Genomic DNA, 26,649 nt, shown 5'->3' on the forward strand with positions numbered 1-26,649 from the left:
TGCGCAAAACCGTCTGATGTGGACTGAGTGGCAGACGCAGCAATGACGCCTTACAGAAAGTCCACTCTGCTGCAACCGACGTCGAATGGTACGCACAGACACTGCATGTTCCTCAACAGACCGAATTTGTTATGTTATGGTTCGTGACGTGGCAGAGCGAAACATCACTGCCATGCGCACAATATGGTTGTCATCACGACTAGTGTCGGCCGCGGTGGCCGTGCGGTTCCAGGCACTTCAGTCCGAAACCGCGTGACTGCTACGGTCGCAGGTTCGAATCCTGCCTCGGGCATGGATGTGTGTGATGTGCTTAGGTTAGTTAGGTTGAAGTAGTTCTAGGTTCTAGGGGACTGATGACCTAAGATGTTAAGTCCTATAGCGCTCAGAGCCATTTTTGAACGACTAGTGGTGCAACGAGGCGAGTGCAATCGGTGCCGTCTTTCCCTCCTGCATCCAGCAATTACAGATCCGTTTCGTCCAACACCATCACCGAGTTCTCTGAAGGGTAATCCGTAATCCCTATAGGCAACCATTCTTCCTCGGTCGAACTCCGAAACGTGCTCGAAGGACGCTCTCTGACATACTGAAGCTTGTAACCTCCCCACAAAAATTTACAAGACAATATTATATAGAAATGGAGCCAAGAAGCAATATCGTCCCCACAGAAATATTTAAATAAAAAAATTTAATAATAAATGGGACCCAAGTGTAACCTCCCGCAATGAAATGTACTGACAAAGGCAACAAAATGTAAAATTCGCAATCTGACTCTGGTGTAAGCTCCCACAAAAATAATGAAAAATAATTCAGTGCCAATGAAATCTCAGTGATAATGAAAATTCAATTAAACCGAAATATCAGTCTTTGGCCCTGTGCAAATCAGAATTAAATTCTTACCTCATTGTAACTGCTAGTCAAATTTCTGCTCTTATTCTTGCGCACAGCTTGGAGGAACTGCATTGCAAATAATAATATTCCTTTTTTTTGTAATTTAACTGAAATTTGTTTAAGGGAAGTGGAACGAAATTTAGTTCAATAAAATTGTTTTGAAATAATAATTATTATTGGGGCACTTGTTGGAAATTAATTACAATAAATGAACTTTAAATTATCTGATGATTACCTTAATTAACAATATACCTCATTCAGCATCTTGACCAGAATGCCATGTCGGCGCTCCCCGACTGCGTCCCGCTCGCGACCGTGACAGGACCAGACCACTACTGAACTGAACTACATGACAACTACAACCGAACTGCTCTCAACGACTACTCACAGAGTACTGCTCGCAACACTCGCGCGGTCAAGCGCAGACTAACTACGATTATAGGCTCTCTGGTCAAAGATTTTAACGTACCTCACCATCGCTGCTATGTTACATACGTGTTTCATAACCCTCCACTGGGGGGGCAAAAATTTGGCAGCGATGGTGAGTCATTTGGACTTGCCATCGCAAGAAATTTTTACAATTTACAGAATATTCAAATTTAGTACATAAATTAAATGTTGTGCACATGCACCGAGTACAAAATATATCAGACAAAGACAGGATGTGAGTACAAAACATAGTAGTAAATCAGAAAACTGTATATACAAATTATTTGACAGATAGCAAAGTGCACACGCACTGAAAAAATTCTTTAGCATTTTCAGAACAAATAAACAGAATGGCAGAAAATCGTGTTGATAAGTGACATGAGTGTACTCGCACTGGAGTTGATAACATATTAGCAATTTACGAAATGTATATATATAATTAGTAACAAATGACATAAGTGCATACGTACTGAAGTATTGAATATACAGAATGAGTACAAATCATATTGAAAATGCACAGGCACTGAAGTTCAGTAGAAAACATATTAACACACAACATAAGTGCACATGCACTGTAGTTCAGAACATATCATTAAAATAAAAAAAATGTATATACAATATAAAAGACAAGAGTGCACATACTGTACTTGAGAACAAATCGAAAAAATGTCTTAGGCATTTTTGCAATAAATAAACATAATGGCAAAAAAATCATATCGACAAGTGACATAAGTGTACTCGCACTGGAGTTCTGGGAATCAAAAAAAAAAATGTATAACCCATGAACATAAATAATGTTAGCAAAAAATGATTTTCACTATGTGACAAGAATCAGGATAGGAAAGGGAAGGATCGCATCATGGTTGTAGCACTTTAGATTGCACACAGCTGTTCTGAAAGTCCATATCTTTCCACAGAAGTACAACACCAAGTGACACAATTTGAAGTTCTTTTCCCATCAGAATTTACCAGTGTAGCCAAGACACTGAACTGTCGTACTAATGTTCCATGTTCTCATTTTGGCAGTACACTAGGTACACCAAACAGTGGGACCATAATAACGTCTTCATCGCCCACGGTGGTGGACAGCATGTCGTGTCAACACCACGCTTTTACAAGGCACACCAACGTAGAATTAGTGCAAAACCAAAGATAGTGCTCCATGATCACTAGGATAGACAGGACAAATGGACATTGCAGTAATTCAGGGTAGTTAGCTCATGAGGTGAAGGACATTAAGTCACATAATATTGACAATTACAGTCTTCATTAGTAGTTTGGGGCATTCGTAGCCCAGCGATTGAACATTTCTGTACCAAGTATGTAGTATTACAGAAAAATGTTCATTAATTGTTTTACATAGAATCAGTAACCTTCTTTTCCTAGTTACAAAGCATTATTAAATAATCGCATTCTTTTCCAGTTACAAAGTATAGCATAGTTAATTAATTATTTGTCATTTCAATATAGTAAGAATAATTAGCCTTTTCCTAATTACAAAACATTATGAAACAATCACATTCTTTTCCAGTTACAAAGTATCAACATTGAAAACAAGAGCTAATTAATGGCATAATTAATAACCTAATTCATTGATTGTCATTAATTATTGGCACTCAGTGGCCATCAAGTATCGAATAGTATAAAACATTGTTCATCATTCAGTATTATTCAGATCATTAAGAAGTAATAACAATCCATTGAGTCACATTCAGATCATTATGAAGTCATTATTAAAAATCAGGTAATTACAGTCATAGCATTAATAATCATGGGCATTATAAGTAGTCTCATTACAATAAACAGTGGCAGTTATTAGCCAGTTACAAGGCATTATTTTATATATATATTTTTTTCGTATCATTACGAAGTCATTACTGAAGTGACATAATATTCAGAGTTGATCAGTATTATTCAGAACTTTCTCAAACTGGTATCACTATTTGGGACTGGTAATACATTTTTTTGTTAGCAATGCATTGCGTTTGGTAATTATAAGAGAAAGCCAGAAGAGAAAAAGAGAGAAAAAAAATTGGTAGTGGGTTGTTCCTGTAAATGAAAAATGTGTAACGTCATTCGTCATGAGTCAGCTGTAGCAAGATTGTGAAACAAGGCAGTAATGTGATCACATTTATAAATGATAAACACAAATGGGTAAAAAAAAAAAATGCAAGTACTAGAACAGGTATAATAAGTAACAGGTTTAGTAAGTATCATGAGAAACTTCTCCTGGAAAAAATACAAAATGGATTATTGACTTGAAAGAAGAAACGCACACTATGCTGAAAAGTAGTGAACTTCGAATTAACAAGTAGTGAAATGTGTATAAACATGTGTTCCATAGCTGTCCTTTCCAAAACTTTCCGTCATCCTACCATGCAATATAACACCTGCTGTCAAAACAAACTGCAACAAATACTTAAACAACTACGTAGTATAAATACATAACTTCAACATTATCCTCATCTGCAAAGAAAAAACTTCATTATTCATCACTTCATTATTCATAACTCCATCATTATCATCACCTGTAAAGAAAAACTTCATTATCCATAGTAGCACACTCTTCATCATTATTCATCATCACTCATTATCATCTGCAAAAAATCACTTCATTACTCATTACACAACTATTCCTTATCTCTAACATATTTCATCACTAAAACTAAGATGTGTAGTTCTGTCTGACAGCCTGCATCAATCACCTTGTATTCTGAAAGAAAAAATTAGTTAAGACTGCTATTCTACGATGAGTATAGTATATTCTTGTTAATGCTTGTTAATCCTGATCCATTTACTCTTCCTCATAAAGTTATTGCATCTTCTATCGTTTATTCCGTAGGTGAAATTCCCATTTCTGTTGAATTTATTTCTTACACGCATCATTTCTTTCTGAAATTGATGAACAGAGATTAACGTCTTGCATTTAAATCATATACCCACTAAGTAATTACTGATTAACGGTAATATAATTAAGCATACAGCATAACATGACAGAAAACGTAATATGTCGAAAGCACAGACAGTGTTCAAAGGCAAAAATGTACACGGAATATCACAATGCAGCAGCAAAAAAAATGTAAAAGTCACGATGTTGAGATGTCATAAGGCCAAAAAAATGTCAAAGTCGACTGGTGTGTGTTATATCTTAACTATTTCACAGTGCATATAGACAAAACTGGAATACAATCGTACATAAAAAAGTGGAAAATGTGCATGGTCTGATGTGTAACGACAAGAAAAGCGACCTGCTAACCTTACCTTGCCGGGCACTTGCCAAGAAAAAATACGATAATCATCAGTAATTAGTCAGGTGAAATAATTGCATTAGTAAATGGCATCATAGCATGTTACATCATAAAGTGATTTCATTCAATAAACGGTTTAATGTTTGAGATATGGTGATTGCCTTTCGATTTTCTGGTTCTCAAAGTTTCGACGTGTACAACATTGGGGTGAGGGATGCTGCGAATCCGATATGGACCTGCGTATAGAAGTTCAAATTTACTGCACTTACCTTTTAATTTGCTGGATAAATAGTGTGTACGTACTAATATTTTCTGTCCAACGTGAAAGTCGCGGCGTGTACAAACCTGTTTTTGCTGTCTTCTCCGGCGCTCTGCGGCACGTTTGATGTTGTTCAGCGCAATGTCAATTATTTCGTGGTGTCGTAAGCGACAAGATGTAGGGAAATTTATTAATTCTTTAATTTTGTTTGGTGGTTCAACGTTTTTCAGTATAACAGACGGAGATAGCATAGTGGATTCATTTGGAATGGAGTTAATTACATCCTGGAATGAGTGTATGTGTGTGTCCCAATCAATATGTCTTTTATGGCAGTAAATTCTACACAGTTTACCGATTTCTTTCATTAATCGTTCACAAGGATTCGAAGAAGCATGGTACTTGGATATATAGATCGGAGAAATGTTTCTGGCTCGTAACATGCGTGTCCATACGCTACTACGAAATTGAGATCCATTGTCAGAAATTACTTTCATCACATGCCCTACATGAAATAGAAAATGTTTTACAAATGCTTTCGAAACAGTTTTAGCAGTAGCTTTGCGTAACGGAGTGAAAGTAACAAATTTTGAAGTGAGCTCAACAGCAACAAAGATGTAGCAAAAACCTCTGTTAGTTCTCGGAATCGGACCAAAAATATCTACTGCGGCCATGTGTCTTAATTTAATAGGTACAATGGGATATAAAGGAGGAATATGTGAAGTGGTGTCTGATTTAGCTTTCTGGCAAATTTTACATGACGCTAAAACTCGTCGTATTCGTTTCTCCATGTTGTTAAAATAACAGTTCTGTCTCAGTATAAGAAAACATTTTCTTGCTCCGTAATGTGCGTAACTTAAATGAGTGTACCAGATTAATTTGTTAACCAGTTCGTCAGGAATACATAATAACCAATTGTTGCTGTCAGGGTGAGAGCGGCGAAACAAAATGTCATTGCGTACAGTGTAATGGTTTCTAATCGTAACATTATTCTTATCTTGCCAAAGCCGTTTAATTTCTTTCCACACGTTGTCTTTACTTTGCTCTTTTGCTATGTCCTGTAATGACGACGAAATAAAATTTTCAAATGCAACTTGTTGGATGTACATTACGCTGAAATTTGCTTTACAGAAGTTGGTTGCGATGTCTTGCTGATTGTTGCAAAGAGAACGGGATAATGCGTCTGCTACAACATTTTGTGTGCCGGGAATGTGAACAATTGTGAAATTAAATTCCTGCAAGTAAAGTTTCCATCTGCTTAACCTGTCGTGAGTGAATTTAGCTGAAAGTAAAAATTGTATCGCTCTGTGGTCTGTGTAAACTGTAGTGTGTCTTCCATAAAGAAAGTGCCGAAATCTCGTAAAAGCCCAAACAACACATAATGTTTCAAGTTCAGTAACGGAATAATTTCGTTCAGCAGGTGACAGAATGCGGCTTGCAAATGCGGTGTTTTTAATTACTGTAGAACCATCTTCTTCAATTTCCTGAAAAATATGTACGCCTAAAGCTGTGTTGGAACTGTCGGTGGCAATGGAAAAATTTTTGGTAAGATCTGGGTGCGATAAAAGTGGAGCATTCAACAAGGCTTCTCTCAGTTTCATAAATTCAGAATGTGCTTGCTTATCCCAAGACCAAATACTGTTTTTACCTGTTAATTGGCATAACCTGGGTGTGTCTAAAGAGGAGTGATGAATAAATTTACGAAAAAAGTTAATTAAGCCCAAAAAGCTGCGTAATTGTTTCTTCGTCGTAGGAACAGTAATGTCACGTAGAGCTTGAAGTTTTTCCGGATCAGGCGCAATGCCTTCTGCTGAAATTACGTGTCCAAGAAATTTTATAGAAGTTTTGCCAAAATGCGATTTACTGAGGTTAACTGTGAGTCCTTGTGCATGGAAAGTTTGTAACAGTTGTTCAAGAATCAGATTGTGTTCGGACCAGTTAGCTTCTGCGATAAGAATGTCGTCTACATACGTCGTAATTCTGTCCTTAAGTTCTGTCGGAAGTATTGTGTTCAAACCGCGAATAAAAGCCGCAGAAGAAATAGTTAAGCCGAATGGTAATTTGCAAAATTGATAACAGTCGCCGAAACAGAGAAAAGCTGTATATTTTCTGCAATTTGGATGAAGTTGAATTTGCCAAAATCCCGATTTCAAATCTAATGTAGAATAAATAGCAGTACCGTGAAATTTCTGTAGCAGTTCCTCTAATGTCTGTGGTCGATCTGTTTCATTAATAATTATGTCATTAATGTGACGTGAATCAAGTACGAGTCGAAGTGAGCCATCTTTTTTCTTAACAATATGTAGCGGGTTTATGTACGGACTAACTGCTGGTTCTATAATTCCTTGATCAAGCATATCCTGTAATTCTTTTTTAACTTGTTCTCTGTGAATATATGGAATGGGATAATGCTTTGCTTTAAATGTGTCGTGCTGTTTCACTTGAAATTCATACATAAAACCGGACATAGTACCAGGAATGTTGTCAAAAACTGGAGCTTGCTGTAAAAGAATTTTGTGTAATTGCGTTCGTTCGTCGTCTGTAGTTGCACTGCTTTGTCTAACTTTATCGGAAATCATTTGCATTACGTCGTAGTCAACTTCGTCTGGAGTATTATAGTTGTGTACGTACGTATCCGTGAACAATGTGGGATTACAGTCTATGCTACGTGACACGGAAATGACCTCTGTGCGGTTAATTGTTTGTTCTTCCGCAGATAAAGAGTGCTGAAATTCTAAAGCCAATTGTACATTTTCATCTTTTAACATTAAGTAAGAATTTTGAAAATCGATAACTGCATCGTGCTGTACCAGAAAATTCGTACCTAAAATTACGTCTGTTGTCAATAAAGGAACAATCCAAAAATTAGAGTGGAAAGTATGACCTCCAATACAAAATGATAAATGCGTCTGTAATTTAACGTCTACTCCTTTACTTGATACTGCTCCTTTCACTTTTGTTTTGCCTAAAGGTAATGTCGGATAAGTATTCTCTTTGTTGCACACGTTAAAAGTCTCCTCATTTATTACTGATATAGGTGATCCGGAATCGATTACTGCTGAGAATTTTGATGAACCAATTTTAATTTCGATGACAGGATGTGAAATAGTTTTCTGAACAAATGGTCTTTCCTGCAAGAGAGTGTCTCTGATATCGTCAAAAGTAATTACATTTTCGTGAACAACATTCTGCGTGTCTAAAGTAGTGCTTGTGTTACTGGAAGATGCGGCCTGTACAGTATCTAGTCAGATTCTATCTGACGTGTTATTATTGTCAGGACGATTCTGTGGCATTTCTACTATTTGAACAGTTCTATTACTTCTTCCAGACGTATTACGCTCTGGATGATACCTACTGTCGGGTTCGTTCATGAGAATAGGTTCTCGTGCATAATTTTGTTGTTGGTATGACCGACTGTTATTATATGTACGCTGATAATTGTGCTCATCGTTTTTACGTCTGTCGTGATAGTCATTCCTATACGGTGCATTGCGATAGGAATTGAAATACTGTCTTCTCTGTACATAGTTATTTCCTTGCTGCCGTGCGTTACTATTTGTTGGATCTGGGACTATACGTGCACGCGGCGGAACATTAAAGCCTGGTTGACCTTGTGCATTCAATTGTTGGTTAGGTATTCTAACCGGCTGGTTTTGTTGCAGTTGTTGTGAAAAACCTCTATTGTTACTAAAATGTGGTTCTTGCTGCTGATAATTCTCTCGATACTGATAATTAGAATTTTGACTGTTATTAAAGTTTTCGTGGTTGTCATTCCTAAAGCGTCTGTTACCTCTCCTATTGAAATTACGTGTCTGATCATAATTGCTGTACGTTTGTTGGCCTTGGTTGTTATACGAAAAGTTTTTGTTTACAAAAGAATAATCAGATTGCTGCACTTCTAAAAGCTGCAACAGATCCCTGAATGCTGAAATGTTTTCCTTCTGCTGACCTGTTAGAAGTGACACTCTTAATGATCGTGGTAATTTAGAGATACATAATTGAATAAGTGCTGATTCACTGTACGGTTCACTTAGGTACTGGTTTTGTTGCACCATGTGTTCAAAAAATTGAGTGACACTAGGAAAGTTTGAGTTCTCATAATTTGGTAAACTAATTAATTGATCTTTAATTCCGCGTTGCGTCGTCTTCGACCAATACGCTGACAGAAATGCATTCTGAAATTCTTCTACTGAATAACATTGCCTCGCGATCGGTCTCATACGAGTTGCCGGCTCGCCTTCCAAAAAACTGCAAATAAATTCAAGTTTGTGTGTTACGGGCCAAGTCGGTGGAAAAGCAAAGCTAAATTGTTGTATCCAATCCAGGGGGTGAATCGGTGTTCTGTCATTCTTAAACACTTTAAATTTTCTCACTGACAGAAAATGTTTGTAATCAAAGTTATCGTCTCTATGTGATGGAACAGGTTCAGGATTGTAAGAGAATCTGTTGAACTGTGGTTGTTCGGAATCTAAGTCCCGTACTCTCTGTAGATTACCCAAATTATACGCGCTGCGTGAGTCTGGCAAATGTTCGAAAAGTGGCGCCTGCTGTGATGTGTTATTAACTGAAATATTTTTCATCTCTGTTAGTTCTTGCTGTAAACTTGACAACTTTCTACGCAACGTGTTATTAGACGAATCGATCTCATTAATTGTCTGCTGTATATTTTGAAATTCAGGTGTTTGGTTAAATGTAATCGGTGCAGTATCGTCTGATTTATTATCATTACTACTTTCAATAGCATCAATACGACTGGCTAATTCATCATATTTTTCAGTCAGTATTTTTGCCTGTTCATCGGTTTTAGAATCGGATGCATTAATCTGTTTTTGCAACTTACGTGTAGTTTCACTCAGTTTTTTAACATCAGCTTTTATGACATCGCAATCCTGTGTTAGTTCTAACTGTTCGAACCTGTCTGTCACTGTTTGAATATCTACTGTGTGTGTATCTGTTTTTGATTTAAGATTGGAAATTTCGTCACGTAATTCTGTGTTCGACTGTTTGATGGAATTAATTTCGTCGGACACTGACGCAATATTGTTGTCTACATACGTCTTCGCTTTCGCGAACATTTTACGTTTGTCTTCTTGTCTTTGTGCAGTGATTGTTTCCATGAGCTGACGTTTGACTTTATTTTGATCCTGAATAAATTTGCGGAAACGTGTATCACTGTTTTGTATGTGCAGATTAAAGCGTTCGTAATCTGAGTGTTCTGTTGCTCGAATTTCGCGTCGATCTTTTCATCCATTGTGCGCGAAAGTTCTGCTGTCATTGCTTTAAACTCGTCGCGTAATTGTGTAGCCTTTTCAGAGTATTGTTTAGCGACTCCGCTAATTTCGTCTCTGAGTGTTTCTGTTGCGGCAGTTTGCATTTCCCTTAATTCCTGCGCAACAGACTTAATTTCTTCGCTATTTTTTTTTGAACAAGCCTCAATTTCTGCGCGCAACTGTTCCTTAGTGTCATGACACTGCGCGGCAACAGCTTTAATTTGTTCACTAAGCTGTCTGGAATTGTCGTCTAGTTTTTCGTTTAACTGTTTATTCTGCTCTCTAAGTTGTTTGAAATCTTCACTCTGTTGTCTGACCTGTTCACTAAGTTGTTGTTTGAGATCTTCTTTAAGACTGTCTTTTCTTTCATTCTGTTGTTTGTTTGATTCAAGAATTTGTAGCAATAATGCCCTAATTGGATCCGAGCCAAAATTAGCATTTCCATTCTCTGTGTTGTTTGATAGTGTACCTACAATTGTCACGTTTTCTGTAACCATCCGGTTATTCTGCGATTCACAAAAAGGATTATCAGTCGGATGTACACTGTCAGACACTATTTCGGAGTTAAATAGATCAGTCGTACTTTCAGTACACTGTCCATTTTCATTAGAAAAATTTCTCGGTACATTACTTGAATTTTCCAAATCGGGTGTGTTAAGCTGGGCAGCACTCATTACTATAGACCGCTCCGCGTCATCAATTGTCGTCAAATTAACAGACGAGACAATTGAGTTCGTTTGTTCCTCATTAAGATAAAAGTCATCATTAGTGGTTGTAATGCACTGATTGTTAGTGAACGCAGGATTGTCATCATTACACTGCGTGTCACATGTCCTATCGGTAAAGTCGTTTGAGCCGGTAATTTCGTTCGTAATACCTCGCGATACATTATTCACAGTCTTTCGCGGCATTTTTACAATAGTCACAAATATTCACAAAACAAATAAGCACAAATGCAAAAATAACACACAAATACAACAGAGCAACCAATTGCCGTTGACCTGTAGATGGAAAGTCACAAGATTAGTACAAGCGTTGCGCCAAATTCTAATTATACTTAAGCAAATAAGAGCATATATCTGACTGTTGTTCAAAAGATTCTCAACGAAATACGATCCTGGACTGGGTGTCGCCAAGCGTAACCTCCACACAAAAATTTACAAGACAATATTATATAGAAATGGAGCCAAGAAGCAATATCGTCCCCACAGAAATATTTAAATAAAAAAATTTAATAATAAATGGGACCCAAGTGTAACCTCCCGCAATGAAATGTACTGACAAAGGCAACAAAATGTAAAATTCGCAATCTGACTCTGGTGTAAGCTCCCACAAAAATAATGAAAAATAATTCAGTGCCAATGAAATCTCAGTGATAATGAAAATTCAATTAAACCGAAATATCAGTCTTTGGCCCTGTGCAAATCAGAATTAAATTCTTACCTCATTGTAACTGCTAGTCAAATTTCTGCTCTTATTCTTGCGCACAGCTTGGAGGAACTGCATTGCAAATAATAATATTCCTTTTTTTTTGTAATTTAACTGAAATTTGTTTAAGGGAAGTGGAACGAAATTTAGTTCAATAAAATTGTTTTGAAATAATAATTATTATTGGGGCACTTGTTGGAAATTAATTACAATAAATGAACTTTAAATTATCTGATGATTACCTTAATTAACAATATACCTCATTCAGCATCTTGACCAGAATGCCATGTCGGCGCTCCCCAACTGCGTCCCGCTCGCGACCGTGACAGGACCAGACCACTACTGAACTGAACTACATGACAACTACAACCGAACTGCTCTCAACGACTACTCACAGAGTACTGCTCGCAACACTCGCGCGGTCAAGCGCAGACTAACTACGATTATAGGCTCTCTGGTCAAAGATTTTAACGTACCTCACCATCGCTGCTATGTTACATACGTGTTTCAAGCTGTTAGCGCAAAACTACCGCATGAAATAACAATTCCAGTACGTCCACACGGCCGTTTGTTTCCCCTTCGTATAGCTCTAGCAGGTGGCGCTACTGCGCCTGTGACGTGCGCCTGGGCTGAAATGCTAACTAATCATGTGCACCTCTCGTCGCCACAGACGCATGCTCCAAATTTTACCTGATTTAGATGCTTCCTTCAGGGTGTTTCATTTTGGGTGGCCACCAGTGTATATACTGAGTAGGAAATTTCCCGTCCACGTCAAAGATCGTTATTAAGACCACCACCTTCTCAGTAGTAGAAATTTTGTTTATACGCGCTTGTACTTAACATTGCGAGAGTAACTACTGTTTTACCAAAAGTCTATAGTAAGCCACATGAATTTTATGTGAGTAAAAAAAAAGGGCGACTGTCTTTGGCTATGTTGTGCTCTTCTCTCTAGACGGTTAATTAGATGCAGCTCTCAACGCTCTTCTATCCTGTGCAAGCCTCTTCAGCTCAGCACAACTACTGCAATATTCATTCACTTCAACCTTTCCTTGATGTGTAAGGATGTGTCCTGTCAACTGACCCCTTCTTTTGGTGAAGCTGTGTCACAAATTGCTTTTTTTACCAGTTCGATTCAGTATCTCCTTTTTAGATATTGTAAGGCTCCTAGTTTAGCTTTGGTATTAAAGGAAAGTAATGTAAGCTCTGTTTTCATTTGATATGTCATATTTCGTATGCAGTTTCTTTCGTATGCTGGATACATTACAAACAGTGGTTTTCAGTAGTAGATATGTTACGCCACAGACGTTTTTGAGTACAAGCATTATGATCTTTGGTTGCTAGAAGTATTTCCGTTCCGGCAGCATTCTAACACAATGTAATGTGTGAGTTGGTGTTGGCTATGAAGTTGAGTGGATGGAAATAACTTGCAGGACAAAGAGATAAAATCAGATAGGATGATGGCTCTAAGCACTATGGGACTCAACATCTGAGGTCATCAGTCCCCTAGACTTAGAACTACCTAAACCTAACAACCAAGGACATTACACACATCTATGCCCGAGGCAGGATTCGAACTTGCGTCCGTAGCAGCAGCGCGGTTCCGGACTGAAGCGTCTAGAACCGCTCCGTCACAGCGGCCGGCTGTTGCTGCACTGCCTGCTGGTGTGTAACTATGGAGCCGACCTGGGTGGCCGAGCGGTTCTAGGCGCTACAGTCCGGAACCGCGCGACTGCTACGGTCACAGGTTCCAATCCTGCCTCGGGCATGGATGTGTGTGATGTCCTTAGGTTAGTTAGGTTTAAGTAGTTCTATGTTCTAGGGGACTGATGACCTCAGAAGTTAAGTCCCATAGTGCTCAGAGCCATTTGAACCATTTGTAATTATGGTGTGTTTGGAAAACGGAAAGTTTTAGTAGGATTTTTACTTATTGGTTTTAGTTGGTTAATTCATTGTTCAGACAAGAATAAGTAAAGTTAACAGTTGACGTGGTCTGCACTCCTTTAACATTTTCAGTGATTAATTTGATGACAGAGAAATTTTTGTTATAAAAGGTATTTATTTGTGAAATTTATTGTAATTTATGAGGAATGACTATCAGTTTTCGTAATACAGTTTTTAGAGGCCTCCGTAGCGCAGCGGTAGTGTTACCGCCTACCACGTAAGGGAGCCCGGGTTCGGCTCCCGGCAGGGGACTGGGTGTTGTGTGTCCTTTTCCATCATCATTGACACGCAAGTCGCCGAAGTGGCGTCTACTAAAAAGACTTGCAATACGGCGGTCGAACCTCGAAGGGGATATCATGGCCAATAAATGGCATACGATTATTTCATTTCAGAGGAGCAATTAGTTACAGTCATTTAGCAAATTCAAATTCCACCTCCATCACCTCACGAAAGAATTTACATATTTGATGATTATATGTGTCGCCGCATATCAGAGAGCGGAAGACAGTTTCTTGAAAGGTAAAGTGTGAAACGTTTAGAGAAATTGCACATTCCTTGTATTGCACTGCGCAAAGCTTCTTCTTTCATATTTATCCTGCTTGCTGCTGTACTGCATATTTTGTGTTCATCACTCCGAGCAGTGCTGAGTTTCTGTTGCCACTGGTAAACCATGAAAATAAGTTAAGCCAGCAACAGAACAGACGAAATAGTAAGATCATTTATAGTTAGATATCGCTTTTCAAAATTCGTTACCAGGTCAGTTTGGGTAAAGTTTAGTTTAGATTTCATTTCAAATGCAGATGGTTTTATTTTTCACGGTGCTAATCTATTCAATCAGCTGTGTACGTAATTTCACAGAGGATTTTAGACCATACATTTTAGTTACTTATTCCATCAAAATTAGTTTGGTAGATTTATGAAGCATATTTATCCTGTCAGATTGTGTGTTGAAATTGCAAGTCACGTATTGTGACGTCACATGTTGTAGCACTGCTCATTGTACTGCACAATGCAGACTTTCACAGGATAGCTTTTCAAGTTTACAGTTTTGACTTTATAATTAATTTGGTTGAAGTTAATTAAAATATAGTTACACCATTTCAGTTTTGGTGACTCATTTACCTGGTAGCGTTTCCGTATCTACACCGCCGCGTACGCAGCTCAGGGTCTTGTAGATAGCGTTGCTCTGTTTGGATGACAAGGCCCTGGATTCGATTCCCAGTCCGAGCGGGGATTTTTCTCTGCCCAGGGACGGGGTGTTTAAGTTGTCCTCATCATATCATCATTATTCGGGAAAAGGGCGAGACTGGGCAGTGGAAAGATTGGGACTTTATACGGGCGTTGATAATCGTATAGTTGGGCGTCCCCCAAGCCAAATATCACCATCATATACAGCACTGCATTGTTCAGGACAACACAAATACACGAAGTTAAAGATAGAAAACCAGTCCAGTCCAGGTTTAGTTCACAAAATTAAGCGTTAGAGAAGCTGCAGTCTTCAACTGACCCAGCAAATCTTCAACATATTCTGCACCATCACGTTTCAAAAGTTTCTGTTCTTTCCATTTCTAAAGTGCTTATCATTCACGTTTCACTTCAGTACTACGCTACACTCCAGACAATCACTTCCAGAAAAGACCTAATACTTAAAATTATATTCGATGCTAAGAAATTTCTTTCTTTCAGACGTTTTTGTTGATAATGACAGTCTGAACTTCGTGTCGGTCATCGTCAGTTGTTTTTTGCCGAAATACCAAAAGTCATCGATTACTTTCAGTGTTTATTTTCATAATTTGATGCGTTCACCATCACCTGATTTGATTCCATTACACTTGATTTGCTTTTGTTTGATGTTCACATTATAACTTATTTTCAAGACATTATCGTTCCGTTCAGCTGATCTTCAAACCCCTTTGCCGTCTCTGACTGTATAACAATTTCATTGGCGAATAGTAAAACTTTTATGTCTTCTTCCTGGACTTTAATTCCTTTTTCTAAATTCTCCCTCGTTTCCCTTACTATCTGTTCAATATATAGATTCAATAACATCTTGCCTAGTTAACTGTTACACAATAGAAATATCGCTCACCTACATCGTACCCAAAAGCAATGTAAAATTTGTGTTGTTTGTAGCTCCAGCCTTCAGTTACATAAGAATTTCGATTAAGCATTGCGGTTGGGTTCTAAAACACTCAAGGTCAAGGGTATCACTTGATTGTTACAGTATGCGCCCCTCCCCCTCCTCCCTTCTGTCACAACCACTTTTAACGTGGCAATGAAGCCTGAGTTTTTAATAATAATAATAATAAATTTTTACATCAGTGATCAGTGTAACACATCACATTCGAAAATGTTGAGAAGCTCATATGTCATACTATTCATTTAAAGGCTATGTTGTTGTTGTGGTCTTCAGTCCTGAGACTGGTTTGATGCAGCTCTCCATGCTACTCTATCCTGTGCAAGCTGAATCTGCTTAGTGTGTTCATCTCTTGGTCTCTCTCTCTACGATTTTTACCCTCCACGCTGCCCTCTAATACTAAATTGGTGATCCCTTGATGCCTCAGAACATGTCCTACCAACCGATCCCTTCTTCTGGTCAAGTTGTGCCACAAACTTCTCTTCTCCCCAATCCTATTCAATACTTCCTCATTAGTTATGTGATCTACCCATCTAATCTTCAGCATTCTTCCGTAGCACCACATTTCGAAAGATTCTATTCTCTTCTTGTCCAAACTATTTGTCGTCCATGTTTCACTTCCATACATGGCTACACTCCATACAAATACTTTCAGAAATGACTTCCTGACACTTAAATCTATACTCGATGTTAACAAATTTCTATTCTTCAGAAACGCTTTCCTTGCCATTGCCAGTCTACATTTTATATCCTCTCTACTTCTACCATCATCAGTTATTTTGCTCCCCAAATAGCAAAACTCCTTTACTACTTTAAGTGTCTCATTTCCTAATCTAATTCCCTCAGCATCAGCCGACTTAATTCGACTACATTCCATTATCCTCGTTTTGCTTTTGTTGATGTTCATCTTATATCCTCCTTTCAAGACACTGTCAATTCCATTCAACTGCTCTTCCAAGTCCTTTGCTGTCTCTGACAGAATTACAATGTCATCGGCGAACCTCAAAGTTTTTATTTCTTCTCCATAGATTTTAATAGCTACTCCGAATTTTTCTTTTGTTTCCTTTACTGCTTGCTCAACATACAGATTGAATAACATCTGGGAGAGGCTACAACCCTGTCTTACTCCCTTCCCAACCACTGCTTCCCTTTCATGTCCCTCGACTCTTATAACTGCCATCTGGTTTCTGTACAAATTGTAAATAGCCTTTCGCTCCCTGTATTTTACCCCTGCCACCTTTAGAATTTGAAAGAGAGTATTCCAGTCAACATTGTCAAAAGCTTTCTCTAAGTCTACAAATGCTAGAAACGTACATTTGCCTTTCCTTAATCTTTCTTCTAAGGTAAGTTGTAAGGTCAGTATTGCCTCACGTGTTCCAGTATTTCTACGGAATCCAAACTGATCTTCCCCGAGGTCGGCTTCTACTAGTTTTTCCATTCGTCTGTAAACAATTCGTGTTAGTATTTTGCAGCTGTGGCTTATTAAACTGATTGTTCGGTAGTTTTCACATCTGTCAACACCTGCTTTCTTTGGGATTGGAATTATTATATTCTTCTTGAAGTCTGAGGGTATTTCGCCTGTTTCATACATCTTGCTCGCCAGATGGTAGAGTTTAGTCAGGACTGGCTCTCCCAAGGCCGTCAGTAGTTCCAATGGAATGTTGTCTATTCCGGGGGCCTTATTTCGACTCAGGTCTTACAGTGCTCTGTCAAACTCTTCACGCAGTATCGTATCTCCCATTTCATCTTCATCTACATCCTCTTCCATTTCCATAATATTGTCCTCAAGTACATCGCCCTTGTATATATCCTCTATATACTCCTTCCATCTTTCTGCTTTCCCTTCTTTGCTTAGAACTGGGTTTCCATCTGAGCTCTTGATGTTCATATAAGCGGTTCTCTTATCTCCAAAAGTCTCTTTAATTTTCCTGTAGGCAGTATATATCTTACCCCTAGTGAGATAAGCCTCTACATCCTTACATTTGTGCTCTAGCCATCCCCGCTTAGCCATTTTGCACTTCCTGTCGATCTCATTTTTGAGACGTTTGTATTCCTTTTTGCCTGCTTCATTTACTGCATTTTTATATTTTCTCCTTTCATCAATTAAATTCAATATTTCTTCTGTTACCCAAGGATTTCTACTAGCCCTCGTCTTTTTACCTACTTGATCCTCTACTGCCTTCACTACTTCATCCCTCAAAGCTACCCATTCTTCTTCTACTGTATTTCTTTCCCCCATTCCTGTCAATTGTTCCCTTATGATCTCGCTGAAACTCTGTACAACCTCTGGTTCTTTCAGTTTATCCAGGTCCCATCTCGTTAAATTCCCACCTTTTTGCAGTTTCTTCAGTTTTAATCTACAGGTCATAACCAATAGATTGTGGTCAGAGTCCACATCTGCCCCTGGAAATGTCTTACAATTTAAAACCTGGTTCCTAAATCTCTGTCTTACCATTATATAATCTATCTGATACCTTTTAGTATCTCCATGGTTCTTCCATGTATACAACCTTCTTTCACGTTACGGTCGCAGGTTCGAATCCTGCCTCGGGCATGGGTGTATGTGATGTCCTTAGGTTAGTTAGGTTTAAGTAGTTCTAAGTTCTAGGGGACTTATGACCTCAGATGTTGAGTCCCATAGTGCTCAGAGCCATTTGAACCATTTGAACCTTCTTTCATGATTCTTAAACCAAGTGTTAGCTATGATTAAGTTATGCTCTGTGCAAAATTCTACGAGGCGGCTTCCTCTTTCATTTCTTAGCCCCAATCCATATTCACCTACTACGTTTCCTTCTCTCCCTTTTCCTACACTCGAATTCCAGTCACCCATATATTAAAGGCTATAGTAGCATTAAACTTGAACAATTTTGACAGCGAAATGAAAAATTCACCGATTCGAGTCGCAGTACAGCACTCAGTTCTAATCCCCTAGTAAGTTTCAAATCATCGCACATTCCGCTACAAAGTGATTATTCATTCTGGAAATTTTAATAGCGAAGTGATTTACATGATATAAAATGTGTGAGCGCATCATTGTTGTATTTCACTTCGCACTACGACTATAAACACATGTCTGTGGACTCTAGTCAAGCGAGTGTGTAACTGAGGAAATGCTGTTTTTCCCATTGTTTCCGCTATCTTTCCGCTACGTTTCTACCTAGGGAAACTTCCCATCGCACTCCCTGAGATTTAGTGGTAAAATGGCCCAGCGGGTAACCCGTCAAAAACAGAACACAGATCAAGCTTGAAAACGGGAAGAAGGTATACTGAAATTTGAAAAAAAGGAGAAAAACAGAAACATCCAAAGCTCAAGATATGCAACATGAAGTGAATTGCAAGAATAATGGCGTCGTGGTTATGCGATCATTTTCCGAGAGTGAAAAGCGGTAGATCAGTGTTCAAATCTCTCTCGTGCCGAACTTTTCTTTTTTTCTCACCAAATTATGAATTCCCCATCCGGTCACTGACACATCCGTTGTCCTTCAGTCTTATCAATTGTGATACTGTACATTGGTTACAGATTGTGTAGATATGTTACCGTCGCAAGTAATGTGATGAATAGTGAGAGCACGCGATATGCCGCACAGACCGCTCACAGAAATGACAACAACAAATTACCGGGTGCGAACTATGTTACAACAAAGGAGAGTCAAAACTTCCAAAACGGAGCGCAAGTTTCGTAACGTGTGGTACTTGTGCAGAACAAATAGGATGTAGGTACGTCTGGAGGTTCTTTCCTTACACCTCGTTGTTGCAAACTAACGTTACGCCGCGAAAGAGACTCAGATTTGAATATAGCGAACAGACATGTCAATGACCGTACGGACAGTTCATAACCTCGCGGAAAAAAGAATGTGGCACGTAGTACAGCACCGTAACCACATAACCACGACAGCGTGGCTGCTCAAATTCGCTCGATGTTGCACATCCTGATCTTGGACCGTTCACTGTTTTTATTTAGCGTCTTTCTTCATAGTTCAGTACATCTTCCTGTTTTCATGCCTGATCTGTGTTAAGTTTCTGACCGACTATTCACTAGGCCATTTTACCACTAAATCTGAGCGGGATGCTATGGTGAGATTCCCTTGTAAGTGGTGGTCTTCGCCTTTTTGTCTTCCTTGGATCCGTATCTGATGTAATAACGTTCACCTGCAGGCCTTTGGCTCCTGTTTTCGTACACTTAGTCTTTTAGTGAGCTGTGCGGGAGGTTCCGCTGAACTCCCTTAATTTCCAGCCAAAGTTTAAATATGCTACAATGTATTTCATATAAAATCAAGTTAATGAATTAGCACAAACGCATTATAGCATAGCCACCCCATGAGTCGCTACGCAAAGCATCTATTTACCATTTTAGCTGTGAGAATGGTTCCCCTAAAAATAGGGACATGCTGTCCAGGTATGAACGCGCATGTACGTTTATAGAATTACCGACAGAATGTACGGTTACACACTGGAATTGCTTGCAGATCTATTCCGGGAAAGACGTTCATCCTTTTCTCCTCCGCATGTACATCATGCTGAAATCGCGTCACGTGACACTTTCAGCCATTCTAGGTCTTGATGTTACATACGTTGTATTGAATGCCGTACTTTCGGCTTCACTCCTCGAGGACAGGAGGGAGAGAAATTTGTATTGGACTCCTGCTGAAGGGAGAGATGCAGCAAGGAGAATTTTTATGCTTAGACAGGTAAATCACCTGAACTGAAGTTCGACGACGAGAATATCGTGAAACGAAGAACAGCACTCATTTAATCTGAATAAATATGTGACCAAAGTTGCTATGTAATGATATGGGGCTACATTACAATCTTATCCAGGCTTTTTAGTCGTCTGTGGATGGCTGAAACGCTCAATTAATGGTAACACATCTGATTTTTTGTTTCGTTTCATTTAGCATTTAACGTAAAATTATTGAAGACTGATACATTCTTTTTACATTAGTTAACGTGCGTTAAGTGCATTGCTGCAGTAAACAAAGAAATAAAAGCAGATAAGAAAAGTATGAAAGACAAGTAAATTTAATCGCGACAGTGCAGTCGATTTTTTTAAACCCTCGATATTTTATAGCTGTTTCTGTATGCTAGAATAAGCATAGTCAAACGCAAATAATGGATACAATATGTATGGAAATGTATTTCTGTGTATATTTTTGTAGGTAGTTCCGAATCTAAATACAGTGGCATTTAGGTGACATATATCAAATTACAGTGCGTACGCTCCCTGGTAGGTTTTGGAAAGTGGATTACTTACAAAAGCAGGTTCGAAATATGTCCTGAATAGAAAATGCTCTCTCATATACAATGTTTGGACCCCTGAATGGACCTAGTAACCTGGCCTGACAGCAAAATTTATAGAATTTGACCTAGACAGGAAAGACTTACTTTGCACTTGTAATGGGTATTGGGAAAGAAAGGTGATTTACATGAACCTGATTTGTCATAAGCTCATAACATACATCTGACCTAGCATTAAAAGACGTGGAAGTGACGATGGCTACCATGGCATTCAACGGGCATGTGTATCCACGCTGCCATCATAATTCGCGAACACAGTACATCAAGTAACAACACTTTATACAATACAAAGGACTATGAATCTGTCATCTGCGTCAAACTCTGTCACCAACTTCATGTCGTGGATAAGAAAAGGGCGTATAATTTTTACCGAGAATACTCAAGATCTTAAATTCATTGCAGAAAGCAATTAGTATATTTGAAGGGTGTGGAGAAATATAATGGCAACCCACATTAGCTATGAATGGAGATATTCAGTTGGAAAAGTTTAAAAAAATATTCCAGACGTAAGTTATTAATATTTTATTATTAACTGGTAGTCACTGTACAACACCTTAAGCACACAAATCAATGGAAAAAATACAAACTTTGAGCTAATAATGTCCAAAACTCTATCTTTTTCTAGCCATGTTGAACATATTATGTGATATACCATTGTTTTCCTGCAAGAAACACAGGACAGCTGAAAATTCTCACATTTCGTCTGCAGATGCATCTACATACTCATCCTCATTTTTAGATGTCTTCCTAGTTTTTATTGCTTTGTAGAATGTGTGATAAATAGGTAGTATCCAGCTCAGTGCAGATATGAGGTCTTGTTTCTTCTTCGAGTCAATTGGAATTGACCCGGAATATTGGTTCCTCCTGAGGTTGTAGGGTGACCTCGTTTGTGTAAACTGACCTTTTGAAAGTCTTCCCCATGAAATTTGTTTATACGAACAAGATTCCTGGGTCATCTGCATCGAGGAGGAGCCGTACATCATCTTGGAATAACACCTTGTGCCCTTCTCCTGAAATATTCTTTTGACTAAATGTAGATCTCATGTCACTGATGGATACAAAATCTTCTGATGACATAACATGGACACAGAATGGTCACTTTTGGCCATACTTCTTCAAGCTGTGCACCCAGTTTTCAGGGGCATATACAAACTGCGCATGTCGGGGAACATGATACTTCACAACAGCAAAATCTCGATCGCTTTCCAACATGGAATGTCCGGGAAGTGGGAAGTGGTGCTTAATGGTGGAAAATCTTCCTTTTGCTATAAGCAGCATGCAAACGAACACAATGTTCTAGTTTTTGATTTGCTCAGAGCAGCTGTCTGAAATAGCAATCAACTTATTCCATCGTATATTGTGATCTTCAAAATACTCCAGTAAGCAACTGCCTATTTCCTCTGAACCCCTTGATGCTGCCGTTTCATCCCAAAGAAACAAATGACCTGGTGACGAATTACATTGATGAATGCTGAAGTTACATGTCCACTGTTTCCCTTTATAGAACATTGGACCTGTTATACGTAGATCGAAAGTTATTACATGAATCTCTTCATGAAAAACTGCCCTCTCTATTTGCACTTTTATATTATCTTGACCTGCCTGGGCTTTTCTGAGATGTAAGTCCTTCTGTATATTTATTTCTCTTAAGTTTTCCAGGTGGTTTTTGCTTCTATCAGTTGAATTTCATTTTATCGCATGTTGGACAAGTATCTGATTTTGGCAATTTGAATGAAGTATTGAAATCTTGAATGAAAATACGATGACACTTATCAAAAGATCCAGGCTTCGATTTGATATCAGGACAGTATTTATCTTTATAATGGTTGTAGCAACTTTGTATGGAACATTCCATCGACACGTGGAATTTTTCACCATTATCTTTTCTACTGTAGTGAATTTTGTATTTTGTAATACCTTCTATATGGTTTTTGTCTAATTGCACGTCTTCCTCAGAGTAGGCATGTGGTCTATTCTTGTGTTTGCCTCTTCTATCTTCTGGTGGAGTAGTAGCTCCAGTTCGCATTTTGGATTGTATGTTTTCTACTCTACCTCTGTTGTGCTGCAAACCATGGATGCTTAAAAGTGCAACTATACAGACATCAGGGCTTCTGCCATCTTTTATAACACTGTATCGTACAATGTTGTCACGCCTGCTAATTTCATTGCCTGCATTTCTTCTTTTTATGGGTTCTAGCTGCATGAAACCAAACAAATAAGCATTATGTCTACTGAAGCCCCCAGTGTTCCAGAATGACTTGTTTGTACTCTGTATAAGCTTCTCCCCAATCCGTTCAAAACACTTTTTAGAACATTTACAGGAAGCTCCAACTAAATTTCTCGCCTGAATCACTGTACTTTCTTTTATAGTATATTAAAGTCCACTAGTCCTTGTTAGTTTCTTCTGTTGTTCTTTGTTCACTAGCTTTTTTCTTATTGTCGATGTTTTCATTATGACGTCTTTATTCCCAGGGTCAGTTCTGTTGCGATCCTCTTCATTCTATTAAAAAAAAATTGTATGGATAATGTAATATTAAGAAAGTGCTGTTAACCAATAAAATGGTAAAATGATAAGATGAATAAAACGGTAACTCACAAATACGAGAATATTTCTTTTTGTAAACATCCCATGATTTACAGAGGACAATGAAGTTGCATTGAAAGACGTGTTAACTCTATCTTCGTATCAAGATCATGTAAAAAAGTTGAATATGGATATAAAATACGTAGCCTAACTAGCTAGCACAAAGATAATGGTAACCAGCAAATAAGAACATGAGGTGGAAAACAAAACTTACTTGACTTGCAGCAGAATTAATATATGGACAATCTTCCTCGTTTAAACTGAAATCCGGATCATTAATGTCATCATCAAAACAGTCAGGATCACTGGACTCAACATACCATTCACTTAAAAATACAAAAATATCACATCTTCCCTCACTACAAATCTGCTGCTGGTTCCATTTCGAATCTGTGGATTACCATTGTTTCTCAACAGCGCATGTGGGTTCCCAAAGATGAACTCGTTACACCACCTAGTGTAAATCAGGGTTACCTTTGTCTTACTGTACTTGGTTCGAAAAATTCGAATTTGAGGCTTACCATTGTCTTTCTCCATACCCTTCATTTGTTGTTGTTGTTGTGGTCTTCAGTCCTGAGACTGGTTTGATGCAGCTCTCCATGCTACTCTATCCTGTGCAAGCTTCTTCATCTCCCAGTACCTACTGCAACCTACATCCTTCTGAATCTGCTTAGTGTATTCATCTCTTGGTCTCCCCCTACGATTTTTACCCTCCACGCTGCCCTCCAATACTAAATTGGTGATCCCTTCATGCCTCAGAACATGTCCTACCAACCGATCCCTTCTTCTCGTCAAGTTGTGCCACAAACTCCTCTTCTCCCCAATCCTATTCAATACTTCCTCATTAGTTATGTGATCTACCCATCTAATCTTCAGCATTCTTCTGAAGCACCACATTTCGAAAGCTTCTATTCTCTTCTTGTCCAAACTATTTATCGTCCATGTTTCACTTCCATACATGGCTACACTCCATACAAATACTTTCAGAAATGACTTCCTGACACTTAAATCTATACTCGATGTTAACAAATTTCTCTTCTTCAGAAACGCTTTCCTTGCCATTGCCAGTCTACATTATATATCCTCTCTACTTCGACCATCATCAGTTATTTTGCTCCCCAAATAGCAAAACTCCTTTACTACTTTAAGTGTCTCATTTTCTAATCTAATACCCTCAACATCACCCGAATTAATTCGACTACATTCCGTTATCCTCGTTTTGCTTTTTTTGATGTTCATCTTATATCCTCCCTTCAAGACACCATCCATTCCGTTCAACTGCTCTTCCAAGTCCTTTGCTGTCTCTGACAGAATTACAATGTCATCGGCGAACCTCAAAGTTTTTATTTCTTCTCCATGGATTTTAATACCTACTCCGAATTTTTCTTTTGTTTCCTTTACTGCTTGCTCAATATACAGATTGAATAACATCGGGGTGAGGCTACAACCCTGTCTTACTCCCTTCCCAACCACTGCTTCCCTTTCATTTCCCTCGACTCTTGTAACTGCCATCTGGTTTCTGTGCAAATTGTAAATAGCCTTTCGCTCCCTGTATTTTATCCCTGCCACCTTTAGAATTTGAAAGAGAGTATTCCAGTCAACATTGTCAAAAGCTTTCTCTAAGTCTACAAATGCTAGAAACGTAGGTTTGCCTTTCCTTAATCTTTCTTCTAAGATAAGTCGTAAGGTCAGTATTGCCTCACGTGTTTCAGTATTTCTACGGAATCCAAACTGATCTTCCCCGAGGTCGGCTTCTACTAGTTTTTCCATTCGTCTGTAAAGAATTCGTGTTAGTATTTTGCAGCTGTGGCTTATTAAACTGATTGTTCGGTAATTTTCACATCTGTCAACACCTGCTTTCTTTGGGATAGGAATTATTATATTCTTCTTGAAGTCTGAGGGTATTTCGCCTGTTTCATACATCACCCTTCATTTATCTGACAATAACTGTATAAATAAGCAGTTATTTTCTTTATTATAAAATTATCCAACGTAAATTTGAGATTCTATTTACTAAGAAGTACATCGTTTTGCACATAATCCTCTCTATTTCTGCTCAGCACTGACATGCTTTAGGTGGAACCTCGAGTGTTTAACAAATAGCTGCACTGCTCTCTCTAGCAGCTGAATATCTCATTTAGCGTTCCTGTTCCATCCACAGCCATTGTCCATCAGTATGGATATATCTACGTTTTGTAATTTTTATAACTAATTTTAAGTTCTTTTTACGTTGCGAGAACCCGGGACGTGTGTGAAATAGTGCCCAATGCCGACTGGGACCTGTCACACATCAGCTTCCCTACGAGGTATCTCATGGACGGACAAGGTAAATTGTGCTAATCCCTGCCGCTCCAGAACAAGTGAAACAGGGCGTCCCCACGAAGATGGTGATTACTGTGCGATTGCACACCGTTTGCGCGTTGGGTAACACCACTGCTACATCACTGTGGTCATAATATATCAGCTTGTGGCTGCGATAACTCTTTGCTAATATTTGTTGTTGTTAAATGGTATGGTTTGATCTGGTAAGAATGAAATTTATTAACGCTTATCCAAGAGAAATGATAATTTAAACTAGAATATCAGAAGGAATAAAGAATAATAAAGGATAAAAGGAATAACATCTGTGTCGCCACCAGGGAGATGTCGCTGAAAAATTCCGTCATTTCACTGAAGGTGATTGACGTAACATAAAACTCTACTTGAATTTACAAAAGTGCACAATATTAACTCTGTAAAACATAATGAAAACAGAGTAAAATCGGAAAAAATACTCGGAGAAAATGAAAGACAAACCGAAATCAGGTTCGACAGACCGAAAGGTTGTGACAAAACATGATTAAAAGATCACGACTTGCATTTAGTTCTGTGCATTTATTTCTTTTGTTTGCGTTATGAAACGCCCCCTTAGAACATTTTGACATATGAAATGTCCACTTAGAATAATTGTACAAGACTGTGCTTAACCTGACACACAATAATTTTAGCGCAACGCAATCTGACTATCAAAAATCCCTGCAAAAGAATGGCCCTGAGTAACATTAAACTGTACCTTTCAGAAATCACTTACCTCACAAAAATCTTCGTTGCTCGAACTACTGCAATACAGCGAGCGCCACTACTGCCAGCTAAATAAAAGATTCAAACTACTGAAGGCACTAACTACTGATAGG

The sequence above is a fragment of the Schistocerca cancellata genome, chromosome 1, assembly GCF_023864275.1.
Source record: "Schistocerca cancellata isolate TAMUIC-IGC-003103 chromosome 1, iqSchCanc2.1, whole genome shotgun sequence".
NCBI lineage: Eukaryota > Metazoa > Arthropoda > Insecta > Orthoptera > Acrididae > Schistocerca > Schistocerca cancellata.